Source organism: Meleagris gallopavo, chromosome 14, assembly GCF_905368555.1.
Source record: "Meleagris gallopavo chromosome 14, MGAL_WU_HG_1.1, whole genome shotgun sequence".
Classification (NCBI taxonomy): Eukaryota; Metazoa; Chordata; class Aves; order Galliformes; family Phasianidae; genus Meleagris; species Meleagris gallopavo.
This window is the reverse complement of record NC_139417.1, coordinates 1,173,284-1,191,844: the sequence shown is the minus strand read 5'-3', so window position 1 is coordinate 1,191,844 and position 18,561 is coordinate 1,173,284. Positions and strand designations below refer to the sequence as shown.

General features: G+C 45.8%; 1 long non-coding RNA gene across 3 annotated transcripts in view; it reads right to left on the bottom strand.

Moving 5' to 3' along the window:
- Positions 1-18,561, bottom strand: part of LOC104913090 (uncharacterized) — a 116,611-nt gene that overhangs the window by 12,839 nt on the left and 85,211 nt on the right. For all 3 annotated transcript variants that reach the window (XR_014886282.1, XR_014886288.1, XR_014886293.1), the window contains 3 exons: positions 12,509-12,576; positions 5,362-5,509; positions 322-387 (listed from right to left, as the gene is read on the bottom strand). This is a non-coding gene — a long non-coding RNA (uncharacterized LOC104913090). The remainder of the gene's footprint in view (positions 1-321; positions 388-5,361; positions 5,510-12,508; positions 12,577-18,561) is intronic.

Here is an 18,561-nt window from a genome sequence, read left to right as displayed (position 1 = left end):
GCTGAACTATTTGAAGCTTGGTAGAGACTTGGTTAAAACAAAGTATGAGCAAAGTAGATCTAAAATATCTCAGCAATTGAAACCATATCAGACTTCTCTACAAGAAGTAATTAACTTCTGGCACCTTCATTTTGGAACACTGAGTTTGAAACCCCAATGGGTTCCATTTTGAAGTGCAGAGCAACTGCTTCCCCAGCAAAGTCACTTTAGTACGTCACGAGTCAGGAATGGAAAGCCAAGAGATATTTTGGAGAAGCTAGTCAGTAAGTTTACCAACATTTAGACTAAGAAGAAATTAATGTAACTGAGATACCAACTTACATCTTTCTTCCCATGAAGAGCCAGCAATCTTATCTAAGTGGAAGACGAAGGGCAGATTCCCTGCAACTGAAGGAAAAGAAATTAGATTTTATTACACCATGATAAATATAAGAGGAACTACATTTCATTTATATATTTAAAAAAAAAAATTGGCCTGGAAGAAATAATGTAAGAGAAGGTGTGGCAGATGGTCGTGCTCATGGAGTAACATGGTCCTATTTACATTTTCTCCTCTGAAAAGAAGCATATTAATTTGGAAACCCAACTCTCACTTAATTCCCTTTTGTAAATGGAAATAAGAAATAATTGAATCCTATTATCCTTTGACATTTACCTTTCAGCTAAGAAACTGCTTTGCTGTGTGGCCAGGAATTCAGGTCAGAGGAAGAGCTTGAACATGACTGCTGCTTCCTTCTGAGAATGAGCCCTGGCCCAGCTCGTCCAGCTCCTTGATTCAGTTTGGACAAATCAAAAGTGTAGTCACTGCCTCCTGACAGTAAGAAGATGCGTTCATAGCGACACAAGTTTTTCTATTAGCCAAAGCAAAGTGTGTGCTCAGTCTGACTCATCTCTCCAACCTCCTCAATCTTATGTCCTCCCAGCAGCTGTTGTTATCTTTGGAAGAAGACCGGTGCTCATTGCAGAGCATGAGAATGCCCTGGACATAAGGAGGAAACATGACTTCAGAGCAGCTCTTCTTCTGAGGACAGTGATGCAGGACGTGGAAGAGGCAGTGGATGAGCTGGGGGAAGAACCAGCCACCACAGAGGGCTGCCCCAGCTCCTGCATGGCTGGGGAGAGGCGTGAATACCCCTGGGAGTCTGCTCAGCTTCCATGTAAGGTACTGAGCTGGGGGACCAGCAGCCTCAGACGATTTATCCAGCCATTCCTTGCACTCACAGTGTCACAGCTCCAGAAACACTAGTGCAGTGCAGCTATAGAATGCCTCTGTGCAATCTCCAAAAACAGGAGCTTAGAAACCATTCTCCTCAAAAACTCCTGCTGGGCTCACACCGAACATCTTACAGCACTCCATGGATGTTTTCTAATTAGATAAGCAGCTGCTGACAGTACTTTCTTGTAAGATTGCCTCAGAAGTGTGATCTGTTCCAGGGGCTTTGATGGATGCAGTCAGCCCACGTTTGATGAAGTCCACCTCTGCACGGGATGAGGGGGCATGCATTCACCTCCTAGATGAGATGGCTGGAAATGAAAGAATGAACTGTCCACTTATGCGTTAATAGCCAACAGCTTCCAGGAAGTAAGGGAGTAAGACTGTGACAGTTTGGCAAGACTGTGATAGATACATCGCCATTGCTAATGCATAAGGGTGCTTCTAAGAAAAGATATAGAGATGTCAATTGTCATCAACTCAGTCAAATATATTTGTTTAACTAGAATAATATCAAATCCTCATATGAAATGTAATGAATTCTGCATGAACTAAATGAAAATCAAGCATGTTTTCGGATCCCTGCTTGAACCTGAGCATTTCACAGTCTATAAAAATGACTGTATTGATATTTGATGTGGCAGCAGCCACAAATTCCAACACATTTTTTGACAGCAAGCACTGCTGTGATGCTTCAGGACAGATGAGCTTGTAGTCAATTGCATCTCTTAATTTGCTTAGCTCATTTTATAGACTAAAAAATGAATTCAGGAGTCACATCATCTGTTGAGGAAGGCACCACGTGATGCTGGATATACTGGATCAGCTATTTCACGCTATATTATGGAAAATATTATGAGAAAATCAGCTCTTTAATGGCCAAGAGACCGAGTGCCTAAGGACTCCTGTCTACTGCTGCCTACAGTCACAGAACTTGTTCTGGTCCAGGATGAAGGAGCTTGCGTGAACAAGCTGACAGCTCCCGTCTCATACAAGCTGGGCTCAAGCTGAAGGCACTGCTGATGTTTTTCATTGACTTTACACACTAAGCCAGCTGCAGCCTACACAAACAGACAGAATGGGTGAAGTGCTACCCTAGGAATGCATTTGGGTTTTGGTTTGATTTTACTGTTAGCAAACTGGAGGCAGAAAAATTCCTTTGCTTAGCACTTCAGCTCTACTGACCTAAAGGAGAGATCCCCATGGTGTCCTATAGAATTCAGTCCGTGCAGCAGAGAACAGCAAAACAGGATGTAATGGTTTGTCTGTCTGCTCTTTCTTCCAGCCAGCTTTTATTTGGCATCTCCTGAGTCTGGGCAGTTAGTTACTGACATGAAGTGGCTGCTAGAGCCATTCAAGGACCATTAGTACTACTGAAACTCAAAACAAATTACATTAGATTTGAACAATGAAGGCACTGAACAGAGATGTTTGCAGAATTATTGTCAGGCTCCATGTTATAGCTCAGGGCTCAAAACTAGTTTGGCTTTCAGTTTAACTGAAATACTGCAGGAGGTTTGATGTTTGCATTGTTATGCTGTCCTGAGCAGCCAGCTCTGAAAGATATTTGAAAAAAATATCTCTTTTCTTTCCCTTCCCTTCCCTTCCCTTCCCTTCCCTTCCCTTCCCTTCCCTTCCCTTCCCTTCCCTTCCCTTCCCTTCCCTTCCCTTCCCTTCCCTTCCCTTCCCTTCCCTTCCCTTCCCTTCCCTTCCCTTCCCTTCCCTTCCCTTCCCTTCCCTTCCCTTCCCTTCCCTTCCCTTCCCTTCCCTTCCCTTCCCTTCCCTTCTTTTTTCTTTCCCTTTCTCTCCTCTCCTCTCCTCTCCTCTCCTCTCCTCTCCTCTCCTCTCCTCTCCTCTCCTCTCCTCTCCTCTCCTCTCCTCTCCTCTCCTCTCCTCTCCTCTCCTCTCCTCTCCTCTCCTCTCCTCTCCTCTCCTCTCCTCTCCTCTCCCCTCCTCTCCCCTCCTCTCCTCTCCCCTGCCCTTTTATTTTTACTTTAATATACAGGTGTATTGTTATGCAAGGAAAGCATTTGTTTTCTCATCCCTATTAGATTTTCCTTCCTGCTCCATTTTAGTTAATTGAACATTATCAGACTTTTGTGGCTGTTTCTAAGAATGCCAACAAAATATCTGATACATGCCAGGAAATCCCACAAATCGCTATTTCTTTGAGACACTATCAATGATATCTTCAATTTCTCTGCCTTGCTAAAGTACCAGGTAAAAGCTGTGCATTTACAGAACCTCTGAGTGTCTTTGATATTGTCCCATGCTAAAATACAGCTAACCTGGTGGTAATTAGACCTGTCAATAAGAACTGGAGCTGAGTGAACTGAACTGATGTAAGAAGAGGCTTGTAGACACCTCCTCTATTTGTCACAGCCAAGGAAACCCACAGATCCATGGGCTCTGCTCAGTGAGCTGCACTGCATGGCCCCATGCTGGTGTGAGGTCTGCTGTGCCCCTGGTCCTCTGCTGTGATCGTAATGAGTCTGCAACCATCTTTACAAAGAGCCTGGAAGGATGCTAAGGCTGTGATTAACAGGATGAAGCCTGACACCTCTGAATGTTGAAGGCATATCTGAATTCAGAGTCAAGTGACAAAAAATGGAAAATCAGAATTCCCACCCCACAGAGGGAGGTTCCCAGCAGGAGCAACCTGAACTTCTCAGCTTCTGATGGAGGGGTGAGGACACAGGCCCAAATTGCCATTTACTGAGCTGAATGCTCAACACCTGAAGAAAGGTTAATAAGTGATTCCTTGGTCAGACTCTGCACCTTCCAGTCACCTTTAATGGCACAATTAAACAAACCTGCTGGCAAAGCAAAGAGCTGCTGCTGTTCTCACTCCGTTCTGCCAGCTGCCTGGTGGTTCGCTGCAGCAGCCCAGTGCTCAGACACAAACAGGAAAGAAGCAGTTCAGTCCTTGCAGGGTTCATCATATTCTCCTGCAGTGCCTTTCATCTCTCAGGCCTGCGGTCTGTAAATCCTGAGTCGCCCAACACATGCCTACAACCTGCAAGTTGCTAGAGCTAAGCTGAGCATTTCTGTGACTCCTCGTCCTCCCAAACCATGTACAACTTTTCAAGCTCAAGCAGTTTTGCAATTCACCTCAGGTCCAGCTAAGCACAATGTGCCACACTTTCAGCCTGACACCATGAGATGCCTGGCCCTGACAAGGCAAAACCACTTTTCTAAGAGGAGTGAATTTTTGCAAGTGGAAACCCAAGTTTATTTGTACCCCATGGAAATGAAATAAGTTAGAGTCCCAAGGGTGAGTCCACTGGCTTTAACACTACTTCAGCATGCCTTGATGCTTAGCATTTTTGCTGTTGTCATTCAAGCTAATCTGTATAGCCTTGGCTAATCCACAGCAAATGTAGTTTGGGCACAGAACAGCTCTCACCTTTAGGTGCAGACTGTAAGAATTTTCCTAATCTTGGGCAAAAAGGTGATCTGCAGCTAGGAGCACCCATCACTACATCGTTGGCAGTGTCAGTGCTCTGATCTGCCTCATACAAACCAGTGAGCTGAGCTGGGCATTGCAAGCTCTGCCTACAGGTGAGAAAGAGCAAAGCTCTTCCTTGCGTGAGCCCCTTGGATAAATCCCTTTTTGATTCAGTTCTGTAGGAAGTGGGTACCTCTCAGACAATGTGTCTACATTGCTTTGACATAAGCTTATGGAAATTTCAGCCTTCAGTCAACAAAAGACTTGGTTATCTTTGAAAAAGATGGAACCCAAAAGTAAATTATACTGTATTTAACTGAATGTAGGCAGTTTTATTGGCTGCCATGTAATCCCACCAGCATAATCAAATGGGTAACGACGTACGAGAGGCGAGGACTTTCACATTTTTTAAGCTACGTAGGTTGCTTCAAAACAAATGGCTCCTCTTAATTTCTATAATAAAGAATTTCCATTTCTATATGGGAACTACAACAGGTACCAAGAGCACAAGACACAGAACATAACATACTAAATTCTCAGCTATGAAATACTGTTTTTCAACACAGCCACCATCACTAGCTGTGCGTTTTGCCAGCAAGGAAAAGTGCCCACATGCTGCACTCATACAGTCTGCACCAGCCACGGTTCCGCTGTCACGGTCAGCACTGCTGAAACGTGCTCTTCCCCTCACTGCACTCACATCCACTGTTTGATCTCCATGAACATTCACAAGTGAAGATGAACGTCAGTGGGTGCCATTTTTTCCACGTGGAGGTGTTCAGTTCCACACCTTCACTCCATGTGCACTTCCATGTCAGATGCCATCCTGAATGTTCATCCTCCATCTGCTGCAAAACAACAAAACATCGTGGGACATCAGTAGGAAGGTTCAGCCTCCACTGCCGTCCTACAAGCATCTGCCTCTGACCAACATCATCATGGACCAATGTCATAAAACAGGAAGCACTACTTTCAAAACAGCCCTCGTATTTCCAATGCACTGATATTTTTGTTGACAACTTCTTTAGCAGGCAGACAAAAAGATTAATAAAATTCAACAGTGACAGCTGCGACACTCGTATTAGTACAAGTAGGCTGATGGGAAGTTGGAAGGATACACCATGCATCAAACACAAGGTCTGCCTTCCCTGATTACACACGAGATAAGGCTTCTGTGCTTCCCTTGTGGCTCTCTGTACGGCCACCGCATCACAAGCAGCCACCCCATCTGGCATCATTTTAAAAGAACAGTGCGGATATGGAAAAGACAATCAGATCATCAATGTGAAAACGACCTCTCTAAGGCTCCCAACCAAAGATCTTCACTTTACTCTTTTCTGTTAATCATGTCAGACTTTATTTTAGATCCTTTCTCACAGAATCACAGAATCACAGAATGGCCAGAGTTGGAAGGGACCTCAAAGATGATGAATCTCCAACCCGCTGCCACATGCAGGGCCACCAATCTCCCCATTTAATACCAGACCAGGCTGCCCAGGGCCCAGAACGTGTGGTATCCACTTAAGATAAACACTTATCAGTGTCCTCCTTTCCCTCCCAAAATGCAGCACACCGATCAATCATGTGCCATCCAGATCCCTATCCATACAAAGAATAAATAGCCTGAGTTCTAAATCACATCTTTTGGGAAAAACTAGCATCTTCACATGAAAAACAATTCCATGTATGTATATATACAGTGTCACTGAAATGATGAGCCAAACCTGAACGTACAGATAACTGGAGATTTCTCTAAGGCAGGAAAGCAGCTGAGCAAGCACATGTGGAAGGCTCAGCTCCCAGATGGTGCTGCACACATCTCCCCTTGGCCCCACAGAGGAGCTCCAGTCACACATCCATGGCACTTTATGCAGTTCCCACTCTTGGTTTGTTCCTGCTTCAATGTTTGTTGGGATTTTTAGAACAAGAAAATAGCAACGAGAAAATATTTGTATGCAAATACTTGCATTCATACATGCATTTAGTTGTTTATACAAAAGGAGTTGTTTTCTGTTTATAAATCCTTCTTGTAAACAGACATAGTGGTGAATATTATCATAAGGAAGAAATCCTTCAAAGCAAGGCTTATGTATTCAGCTGACCTCAGGATAAGTTTATATTCAATACTTAAAAGGCATTATTCTTCAGGAGGTCATGAAAAGACACGCTATTTCCTTTAAATAAAATATTCAAACCATTCTTCATCAGGAAATCTGCACTATGAACATTCAACCCAAGCACTGTAAAACCCAGTACTCCCATTTGGACCTTTTCTAACTGATAAGTAAAGCTGTCAGCAGATTAATATCCAGTATATGCGAGAATACCACATACATCTGTTAGTACTAATGCTTCACGTCTGCTTTTTTCCCCTGTCCTTCACCGCCCTTTTTGCTCTGAACGTGGTTTTGCTCATTTCTCTGACTGTTGTGCACCACAGCATTGGCATTCACTTGTTCTCTGAGCTTTGCTTGGCCACACTGATTATATTAAAACCCTTATAATTTACACTGTGTTTGGATTCATTTGATCTATCCATTTTTGCCACCCAACAAAAGAGCTGAACTGAATGAATCAATTTCTAAAACAAATAGGACTTGACAGCAGAGACACAGATTTCTGTGAATGGCAAAAGGCGCCTAATTAAGAGCTCTGGGGATGATGAGGCTTTCATTTCTCTAATGCAAAGGAGCTTTGTGAGCTTACAAGTGTTCTCCAGCTCCAGCAGGACAGAACCCTTCTCTGGGGAGAAAAAGACAATTCATTTTTCGTGCCTCCACTTAGCTGCTGGTAGCTATTCTGCCTTCTGTGTGAGCCTCGGGTCAAAGCTTTCAGGCTATTACTGGTTTCCAAATGCTGAAATAGACACCTGGAAAGGCTGCTCCCACCTTCTGGAAAGCATAGCGCACCCATTTCTGAAAACGGAACTTCGTTACCCATGTCCCCTAACGTACCTGGCATTTTCCTTCTTAGGAAGCAAAAGCCCCAGTCCTGTCGTGTATGAGTTGCCATGATGGCAACACCATTAGAGCTGGACAGAGATAAACCTAATTAGACAAGCACACCGGTCTCCCTACTGTATTCTGTAATATGCATATCAAACATAAAATAAAAGATTAACGGGCAGGATTGCACCAGCTATTCCACTGCTGTTAGGCAACCAGCTAGGAGGTGGCTCTGACCCACAACAGAGCTTGCTCTCAGCACTGCTGCTCATTCGAAGTGCCCCAAAGGGAAAAAGCAGACTGCTTCCACATTTGATTCCGCATTTCTTGTACAAATAATCTGGGCTTGCTTAATCCTCACCCAGAGCAATACATGCTTTAGAAGTTTACAGAGTGCTCAAACTGAAAGAGCCCTTAAAGCAGCAGAGATACTTCTATTACACGTATATATTTTTAATAAATAAATGGGCCTTTATGGAAACTGAGGAAGACCTGGAGCTTCTTTGGCACCCATTTGCACTGCTGTGGCACAGCAGCTCCTGCTTTAGTGCGCGCTGGGCACCAGGAGGAAGCCAAGCTGACAGAATTTCCAACATCTCTGCAGCTCTTTAAAGACTTCTGGAAATTGTTACACCAGCATCCAAACAGAGCTCATGGTCAGCAGAAAGTTCAGCTGTACTGTTCCATGAGCAACACAGCCCTGGGGTAATCCTGTTTATGTAACCCTGTGTGAGGATGGAGTTCGTTGTCCAAGAAGAGCCTTCACTGCATTATCCATGGGCTTTCAAACAAGGCTATTCCTTAACCCTCCTTCATTTTTCACAATACATTGTCTTCTCAATTATTTTACTGTACAGTGAGACTCTACAATTTGCTTTACAACTACCAAGAGCAGGTGGCATCCCAAGTGTTCCTTGGCATAAGCATGAGCAGCACTGCAGGGACCATAGCCTTCAGTGGGGCTGTGCACACATGAAATGCTGAGGAAAGCAGGAGCAGAGCTATGTATGCTGCTGTTCCTCAGAAAAGTCATGATTTAGTGAGGATTTGGCACAAGCCTAAGCTCGACCTGCCTGCAGCAAAGCACCCTGCTGTTATGTGAAAGAAATTCTTGCTGAAGAGCATCCCACAGCAGAGTGGTCAGCCAGCTTTGGGCAGGGGACAAACAGGCTGAAACCTGCTGCAGAACACTGGTGTGCTGGGAGCATATTTAGGGACATACTTGTGTGGACATTTGAGCCCACCCAGGTGAGGAGCAGTGGGCATTTTGGCCATCGTATCAGCTGGGACACCTGGATCACACCTAAGACACATTCTGCATCTCTATAGGCATTAGGGAATCAGGACCTGTAAGCATAGACACGATGTCTGTGTTTCACTTTGCCTTTTGTTCAGAGAAAATTGGAGATGTGCCTAACAATGAGAAGCAAAGAATAAAAGCAAAAGGGAACAAAAAGCATTTCCTCCCTGTGCAAGCAGCAGTGTGGCTGCTGAGGCTGCAAAGGCAAAATCTCAGTGCAAATGAGATCTCCACGAGAGTCTGTGCACAGTGGTGGATGCTCTGCATCCCAATAGGAGCAAAATGGCATCTTCCCAGGCAAGGGTGCTTTCAGCTGATTTTTGTATATAGGAAACAGAGCAGAGCTTGTTATCCACCCACTTATAAAATATTAGAGGTAATGAACTTGAACAAAACATCTCATTTTTTCCTGGCAAACAGAAAAGAAAATCATTTTAACTAATTTGTCTTAGGTAAAACGTGAGGAGCCACTGCCAGCAATCCTATTTAGAACTCTGCATTTGTTTTAGTTCATAACATTACAAGGCTGAGAGATCTGGGATGACTCAGGCTGGAGTGGAGAAGACTGAGAGGGGATCTTATCAATGCTTATAAATATCTAAAGAGGGGGAGTTGAGAGGGCAGACAGAATGACTGTCTCAACTTATAAGAAATAGCAATCCTTTGGTCTCACGTGTTTGTATGCCCACACACAAACACCACTGGTACTGGAAAATAAGGACAGAGGAACCTGTCTACAATTTCACTCTTTGGATGCAAGTTTGTCCTTACTTGGGTGGGAATAACCTCACAATAACTGCGTGCTCCAGAAACCTCAAAAGACTAAGATTTGCTCTTTTGTGAGCTCAAATCACAGCAACTGTTTTGGCTGAGGCCCTATTTTGAAAATATAGTCTGACGAATGATGCTCAAAACCTTATTTATATATATATTAGTAAATACAAAGTTAGAATCACAGAATTGTAGGTAATTTATCAGGAAGAAATACCCCAACATGTCTCCAAAACACAGGAATAAGAATCTGACAGATGTCACTGTCACATGTTGGGTTTGAAATGCAGACTGCAAAATGAGAACTGTAGCCAGATTTTCCTCTCTGTATGTAAATACTTGTTCCTTCCTTTAAGTAGTGACTTGGAATTTGCATAAAAACTTCCAAAGTAAAAAAAGTTGGAGATCCTATTAAATGGTATTATGTTAACTATCTTTGTGATGTGCTCTGAATATCAAAAATGAATTTAATTCGAAATGTGTCTCGGAAGGCCTGATGAGACCTCAACTGTTTGAGAACAAATATTGGTTAATTTACAGCATCATGTGGAATAGACATTTTTGCACGTGGTGCCAGATGAGCAGTCACACTTCAGGAGAGATGACGGAATTCAACATTTCTCAGGTTGACTGAAATTGAAATCCTTTTCTCAGGGTTTTGATTTTCAGAAGGTGTTTCTCAGGATTAAGTCCAATGAGTGCAAACCAACACCATGTTTTAGAGCAGGCTGAACATGCAGACCTTCTGCTACTGTTCCTGGGCACCCCATCCCCACAGAGACCTCCTGTATGGGTGCCTCCTCGGGCAGCCCCATGGAAAGGCCTCCTTGCCCCGCATCACACTGGCTGCTCTATGCAGAAAGGCTGAGCTGTTATTTGAAAGCTCCCCTTGCTTTTTTTCATCTTTGTTGGGAATTCACCTTAGAAAAGCGGCATTCTGAGAAAGAAATACAAACCACGAGGGAACAAATGCTGCACTTGGGGCACGTCCAAGCCAGAGCCCCTTGGCAGCCATGGCGGCAGCCCAGCAGAGACTGGCAGCTCCAGTGACCTCCAGCCAGGGCAGATGGCAGCCGACCAAAAAGGAGCTGATGGAGGTGAAGTCACACCTCAGTACAATAATAAGGACAGAGTTCCTTTCTCTCGGGTGTCTTTGATAGAGATGGGTGCCTGGGGTGGAATTTGTCAGCTTGGACAGCAAAATGTTTGCTCCTTCTGGCTTTCTGCTGCTTCTGCATCAACACAGCCCTTCTAACCCCCAGGTGGAATCCCACAGCTCCTGATTTCCTTACTTCTACACTTCATAAAATTTACCTTTTGGGTCTAAGGCATGCTGTGCATGGTGCACAGCAAAGTCCAGCAGGTTCCCGTGAAGCAGCCAGAATCTGCTCAGCTTGGGAAGAAGGAGCTTTGCAAAGGGAGGGGAAACCCCCTGCTCGCAGACCCTGTGTCAGGGATGAGCACGCACTCCCAGGAAAATCCAGAAGGCCCAAAAGAAAAAAAAAGTAAGGAGAGCAAAAATAAACTCTTGTTGAGCTCTTCCAATATCTCAGGGTGGTCTGCTCATGCTCTGCAGGAGTGTTAACAGAAAAAGGCAGAAAACATATTTTTATCTTAAACAGATTTCTCTTTCCTTGCTAGCTCATCTGTGTAATCATTCATGGATTTTGGAGTACAAACTCATGGAAGGCTGAGGAGTAATTGTTGCTATTTATTAGCTTCTGACTGAAGAGAAGGGCGATAACCTTGCCTCCAAGGGCGGCGTTTCCTTTGGTTTTACATCCACAGCCACTGAAACAATCAGCTTTCCAAACAGTGTTTCACCAAACTGAAGGCAGTGAGTAATGCTGTAATAAAAGGAATGATTTTTAAACACTTGGCAGCCTTTCATTTTCCTCCTGGCCTGTCAGAGCGCCAGCAGCAGGCACTGCTATGCGGCCTCCAGCCTGCCCATCCCTGGGGCTCCTGGTGGATGGTGCTTTCCCTCTGTTTACATTCAGAGCAAAAAAAAATCATGTAATATCGTAAGTTTGGGAATAGATCCTTGTGCAAACTATTCATGAGCTATGCATTATGCATAGGGTGTTGTAGTGGTACAAAGCAGTATCTTGTAGGAGCGTATTTGCCTCGTGCAGACATTTAACCCACACACAGCCTTATGCACTGCCACTTAAAGTCTAGTTTCTCACGTGAATAAAACATCAAATGTTCCCAGCCTGCTGCAGGAGGTGTGCTGCAATGCCCAGAGCCCTGCTTTCACTGTGACCTGTGCCTTCCAAACAGCAGGCATCAGAAGGGGGAAGATCCTGCAGGTGATCCTGAGCAGCAGATCATCCTTCGAGACCTGTCTCTACACTGGGGACAGGCTGTGGCACTCCAAGCAGACCCTGCAGCCCCGTGTGCACATGTGGCAGTCAGGAACCAGGGCTCAGAGCATCAGGAACGGGCAGCTGGTTGTGACTTGGAACTGGTTTTCATCCACATGTAAGGCTGAGCTTTGTTTCAGTATGAACTTGGTGGAACTCTTCATAAAGTGGATGTGCTTTCTCTTCCACTGTTCTTTTCTAAGTGTCTTTTACCAGGTACAGAATTTTCCCCTTGAATGCTTAGAAGCAGCGCTTGAGCAAGCGGCTGATCATGACAGCAAAGAGACTGCATTTTCAGGAGAAACAAAGAGTTTGGAATTTTTGGAAGCAGGATTTTATGAAGCATAATCCTCATTTCCTCCTTGCTCTCCTGCCCTGCTGGGTCAGGCTACAAAGCATCCTTCAACTCTTACCAGAACACCTGAGCCTCTGAAAAACCCAAACTCAAAAGCCAAAGGCACTTACCTTTTCTCAGGAACTTTCATTTCTTGTGGAAAGCAGGAAGCACCCACAGAAGCTCAAACTCCACTTCTCTATGGGACAGAGCAGGTTGAAGTGGAATTTAAGTAACGCTCTTTCCTTGGCTGTGATCTCACATGATGTAAGCTATATTACTTTGCTTTTTCTTCTATGAACAAGAAGAGATGAAAAAATGTTCCTTGTGGACACAACAATCTCTGTTCTGCATTATTTCCAGTAGTGTAAACTACTTTTGAATCCTTATTCATTTAAAGTGCTTCCTGGCACTATCCAATTTCTTGAATCTGAGAAATCAATCGATTTTATGACAAAGCTTCGGAGTGCACATCTGGAGATTATGACATTTCATGCCTGTTCACATTCCATTACTGACAGACTGAAACAGTTATGGCAAAAAACTCTCCCGTCTGATCACCAGCCCTACAAATCAGGTGCAACACCTACATGAGACCAGCAGCACCAGTACCCAAATGCATCTTCAGAACAGCCTAAGCATTGTGTTTTTCTTCTTTCTGTGCTTACGTTCCCTTCTGGGAATGCTTGAAAAATGTCCAGATCTTGGCTCTTGCATTGTAGCATGAGCAATAGAGAGAGCTGAAAGCACCTCTTTTTGTCCTGGCTGCACGGGCTGCCATCCCAAACAGGGATCTACAGGAATCATTTATTTTTCTGATGAACCAGTGGAAGCTATGAATGATTAGCCAACTTCGTTAAGGAAATTGGCATTCTATAAAAACAGAAAGATGAACAGTGACGTCTTCAGCCCAAGGGATGCAGCAGCCCAGGAGCTCAGGATCCCTGCCTCCGTCTTCATGCACACAGGCAGCTCTGCCCAGTCAGGACACAGCTCCACTTTGCCTTCCTGGCAGCATCTATAGGATTAAAAATATTTTGTCTATGCAGACACACATTTCTCTATCGCTCAAGCTTCCCTGGCTACAAAGTTGGTGACTTGACATTATGTTCTACATGTTATGTACCTCCAAGCATAGGGCTTGGGGAGGAAAGACAGGGTGCTTACAGCAGAGCAGCCCTGCGAGAGCCTGGCAGCCTGCACAGGCACAGACCTTCTGAAGATAAAAACATTCACTAATTAGAATTCAGTCCTTAGTGGCGAGAGGTAGTAAAAATTATTCACTGTCTATTAACAGTGCGTATTTATATGAATACTTACGTGAACACACATATTTACACCTCCTAAAGCCAGCGCTGCCAGCCCCTGAATCGGGCACATGGGGTGGTAATTTAGCCACAGCACCGCTCATGGCACAGGAACCTACAGGTCTGCTAACACCTGCCCGACACCAGCAGTGCTGGGATGCAGAGCTGGATGACACTGCTACAGGCAGAACGCTGCCTTGCACACAGCTCCAGGCCTGCTCCCCTCCAGTCCCAACTCCACAGCACTGCATGGCCCAGAAATGCAAACACAGCCTGGGTAGAGGCATCAGCACCACACCGTGTGCATTTCCTATTTATGCAGAATTTAATCCAAGCAATTCTAAATAACTCTCTGTTAGAAAGGATCCAGAGGAGAGCCATGAAGATGATCAGGGGGCTGCAGCACCTCCCCTGCAAAGACAGGCTGAGGGAGCTGGGCTTGTTCAGCCTGGAGAAAAGAAGGCTGCTGGGTGACCTCATTGTAGCCTTCAGTACCTAAAGGGAGCCTACAGACAGGAGGGGAGTCAACTCTTGGGAAGGGTAGATAACAGCAGGACAAGGGGAAATGGTTTGAAGTTGAGGGAGGGAAGATTTAGGTTGGATGTCAGGGGGAAGTTCTTTGCTGTGAGAGTGGTGAGGTGCTGGAACAGCTGCCCAGAGAGGCTTTGGATGCCCTGTCCATCCCTGGAGGTGTTCAAGGCCAGGTTGGATGGGGCCCTGAGCAGCCTGGTCTGGTATTAAATGTGGAGGTTGGTGGCCCTGCATGTGGCAGGGGGTTGGAGATTCATGATCCTTGAGGTCCCTTCCAACCTGGGCCATTCTGTGATTCTGTGTTTGGTATTTAAATAGACAAGCATTCTCCCTGCCAGTGATTCCCCCTTCTCCAGTGCAATGTAAATAACACTTAATAGATTTCCTTTTTTTCATGGTCACTCTGATTGTATCTTACGTTTTCCTTCAACAGTGAAAATTATTTCTAAATAATAATACATTTCCACAGCAAAGGGAGGGCATTCAGATTGTTTTTCTTTCCACCTTTTCAGCTGCATTTATGCTGTGTGACAATTACCCATCCAGCTGTGCTCCTGCTAATGGAACAATTTTACATTTCCTTGCACTTATGAGGCTTGGAGGGACCAAGTGCAGAGCAGCACCCAGAACACACATAGGCTGAGCTCTGTGCTCTCAGGAAGAAAAGACCCCATGCACAGAAGTGCCACTGACACAGTCTGCTTCCCAGAGAGCAGCACAACTTTCAGAAATGAATTTCCCAGCTCTCCTCCTGGAGAACAGCTTTGTCCTCCATCGATCCTCATCAAAATTAGGAAATTTCAGGCCACTCTTTGTAGACCAGGCCTGCAGGAGCTCTCTTTCTCAATGCTGACGCGTATCATTTCTTAGTACAATGGCTAAAAATCTTCCCAAAACTAGCAATCACATTGAAGCCCTAAAGAAATGTGCTAAAAAGCACAAGTGAGCACAAAAAGAGAGACTCAAAAGCTGAAGTGTGACTGTGACAGGCAGGACTGAGCGGCTGTGGGGCTGTGCAAATACAAGCAGTGTGGGAGGCACCCAGTGACCACAGCCTTTCTTGGAAGATGGACAAGTGGCATTTCCTTGGCATGCACCTAAATGACCTCAGCAGCCTTACGCTCACACCTGGTGACCAGCATACAGGAGCTGGGGCCCAGTGAGCAGAGGGAGTCTGATGGCAGGTGCTGGGGAGCCAAAGCCCCAGCAAGAAGTGGCTTCCTTCCTCTCCAGCTCTCTGGGTAGAACAGTCTGGGGAGAAAAAAAACACCATGAAGCTATGCCACTAGTAGAGTTACGGAGATGTTTATATACCAAGCACAGAGGGAAGAGCTTCTCTGGAAACCTGCTGTCTCTTAGAAGGGGAGCAGAAAGGATCAATCACATTTAGTCTTCCATGCAGCAGACCAAGTACGCTGCTCCATTTGAGTGACATTCAAGGAGACAAAGCTGCTGCTGCCAAGAAGGAAGCTTCTGTCTGCTTCCAAGGGCACAAGGGAAGAGCAGCCTCAGGCACGGCTTCCCATCTCAAAGCTGCACTGCCCTGCAAACCGATGCTGAAGCTCCTGCAGCTCACACCACAGGTGGGATCCAGCGTGAGTCACCGAATGGGCACCACTGGGTCACCAGGGCACTGCTGGTGTGAGGGAGTGCTGGCTGCTAGCACTGCCCCCAGGGAAAGGCACAACCACAAGGAGAAGGGAAGAAAAGCGGTTTGGAGCACTGCATGGATCAGAGGAGAGATGAAAACTGCAGGATGACCAAGAAAGGCCTGTGGAAAGTATCCCCTGTAAAAACTGGGATGGGTGTCAGGTGTGGGAAAAGCTGTCACGTGTGCAGGAGCACAGCCCAGCCTGCAGCTCTGTGTGGGCTCTCCCTGCCCCTCGCTGCCCCCCATCCAGAAACACAGAGCAAGGCAAAAAGACCAGAGGGTTACAAACACCCCAGCAGCACCTGCTTTTATATAAAGTGTTCTCACTCAGGTTGCTTCAAGCCAGAAAGCTGACAAAGATGCAGAGAATTCTGTACAGGCAAATGAGGCTGGAATCAAGCTGGCAACAATTAGGGCTCTTCTGTTATCTTCCTCCTCTGCTCCTGTTGTTTACCTCTGCCTCCCTGCCTGCTCCCTGCTTTGATGTGTTGAATAAAATGCATTTGTTCACAGTCTCGCAAATCCCCTTTGCAATGCCTGCCTTGAAATGCTTGGATTTCACACAGTCACAGGGTTTTACCTTCAGATTTCAAGCTCCTTAGGGCAGAAACAATGTCAAATCAGTGTGAAACACCGTGTGTACTAATGAGGCTATGGAAACAGCGACAGTACATATAGTTAACATCTTTCCTAATCCACATCCTCTAAGCAGCATTCTGTAATCCACACTGCCAAGAACCGAGGGCCAAGAGCAGGGATGTCTTGCTCCTTCCATTAGATTTTACAGCTAAGTATGTTTTCTGGTGTCATCCAGCTCTGCTCTGCAGCCAAGAGAGCTGTCTTCCCCTCTATGACACACCTTAACTCACAGGCTTCAGCTGCCCACAGTGTACTGCTCCCTGGAAAGAGTTCAGAAGACTCCATGGAAAGGTTGTTCTGCCAACTTCTGGCAGTGACCCATAAAAGTCAATCACCTCAATACAAGTATTTTGGCAGGTATTTAGGCTTAATTTCCCATTCAAATGGCTATTTCATGAAGAATCCACAAGCTGTTGCTTGCCATTTCACTTGAGAACACCTGAGCTCTGCTCAGCCACCTCCTCCTCTTGCAGTGCAGGCTCCTCCTCCAAAGGACAAAGAGCAAAGCTCACCAAGGCAGGACAGCAAACACAGCCCACGGTGTCCTCATGACTTCAGACAGAGGAGATGGGGAGCTTTTCACTGGCTGCTTCAGGATGTAGAGCTGGATTCAGAAGCCCTCCTGCCCCCCAGGTGTCAACCTCATGCCACAGAGCTGACCTTTTCTGCAGCTTTGCGTTCATCTTTCCAATTTCAGATGTTAACTTCTTGATGTCAGATCTGAACACAAGCCAACAGTTCTGAATGAAAAGCAATTTACAATGGAATGAAAGTGGTGGCAGCACACAGGGGGCTCAAAACCATGCCTTTCCCAAGGGGAAATTAGCTGTGTTCTCTCTGCAGCAGCTCCAGTGCTGTCAGCGATATTAAAAAGAGGGAGTGGGAAGACAGATAAACAAGAAAGTCCTAAAAAGCAAATATGCTCTAACTAGTGGTTATCACTGCACTTAATAATTAGGGTACTAATTAAGAGGGTAAGTTACACACTAGCTATTAGCTTCTGATAATTAGCGTTTTTTTCCTCGAGATAATAACAAGCTGGAAAGAAAACAAAAAGACATGAATCCATTCTGCCATTCACTCTATTTGCACAGTGCAAACCCAATACACTCGTTAATGTTCCTGGTACCACAGAGAAATACTTTCCGATTTTGCAGCATCGTGCAGCTCCCCATTTCACATGCACAGAGTGGACCTTGCTGGTGGCTAATGGGATTTCCATTCCCCGTCCATAAGCCAGCTCCTTAATCCACGCAGCCTTAGGTTCCACGTCGTGCTGGTGATCAGAGCTGTGTGTGTGCACAGCTGATCCCTGTGGGCAGGCAGTGACACAGCACAGTGCTGCTGTAGCTGGAGAAAGCACAGTGGTAGTTCTTGTGAGAGCAAGTGGGACTCAGGGATAGCATACCCCAGGGTTTCCAGCCCTTTCACATGGGATGTAGGATTTTCCTGTCTTCCTCCTCAAACTACAGCCCCTCAGTGAAGCAGAGAGCAGAGCCCAGATCCAACTGTGCTTTGGTAGATGGAAGGGTGGCAGTTACCTTGCAGGATGCAGCATAGGCCAACCTGCCCCTGCCTCATAGACCTGTGCACTTACAGCCTCAGCAGCGACCAGACAGGATCAAGAAGAGACGCGAGGGGATGCTTCTTGGATACCCCCTCAAGCTGGGGTGGGCAGGGACAAGAGAAGGTGGTATGCAGTGCATGCACCAGCGCCAGCATTCTGATTGCTACTGGGAGGGAGAAAATCCCCCCGTTGCCCTCCACTCACAATGCTTCAGCCTGCACCACGGAGCAGGAGATGACAGCTGCACCCCTTGGGGCTAAGGCTAACCCTGAGCTGTGCGCCTCATGCACTGCCCTGAGACCCCAGCAGAGCTCGTAGAATGGCAATGTGCATGGGTGGGTGCGGGTCCCCAGCACATGCAGGCTCATCCCACAGCCAGGGCATTGCACTGCAGGGGACGCAGCCAGTGATGTATTTGTTCTCAAAGGAGTGTGCTTTGGGTAACCAATTAGCCATATGTTTCTATGACTCTATATGGTTGTCCATGAC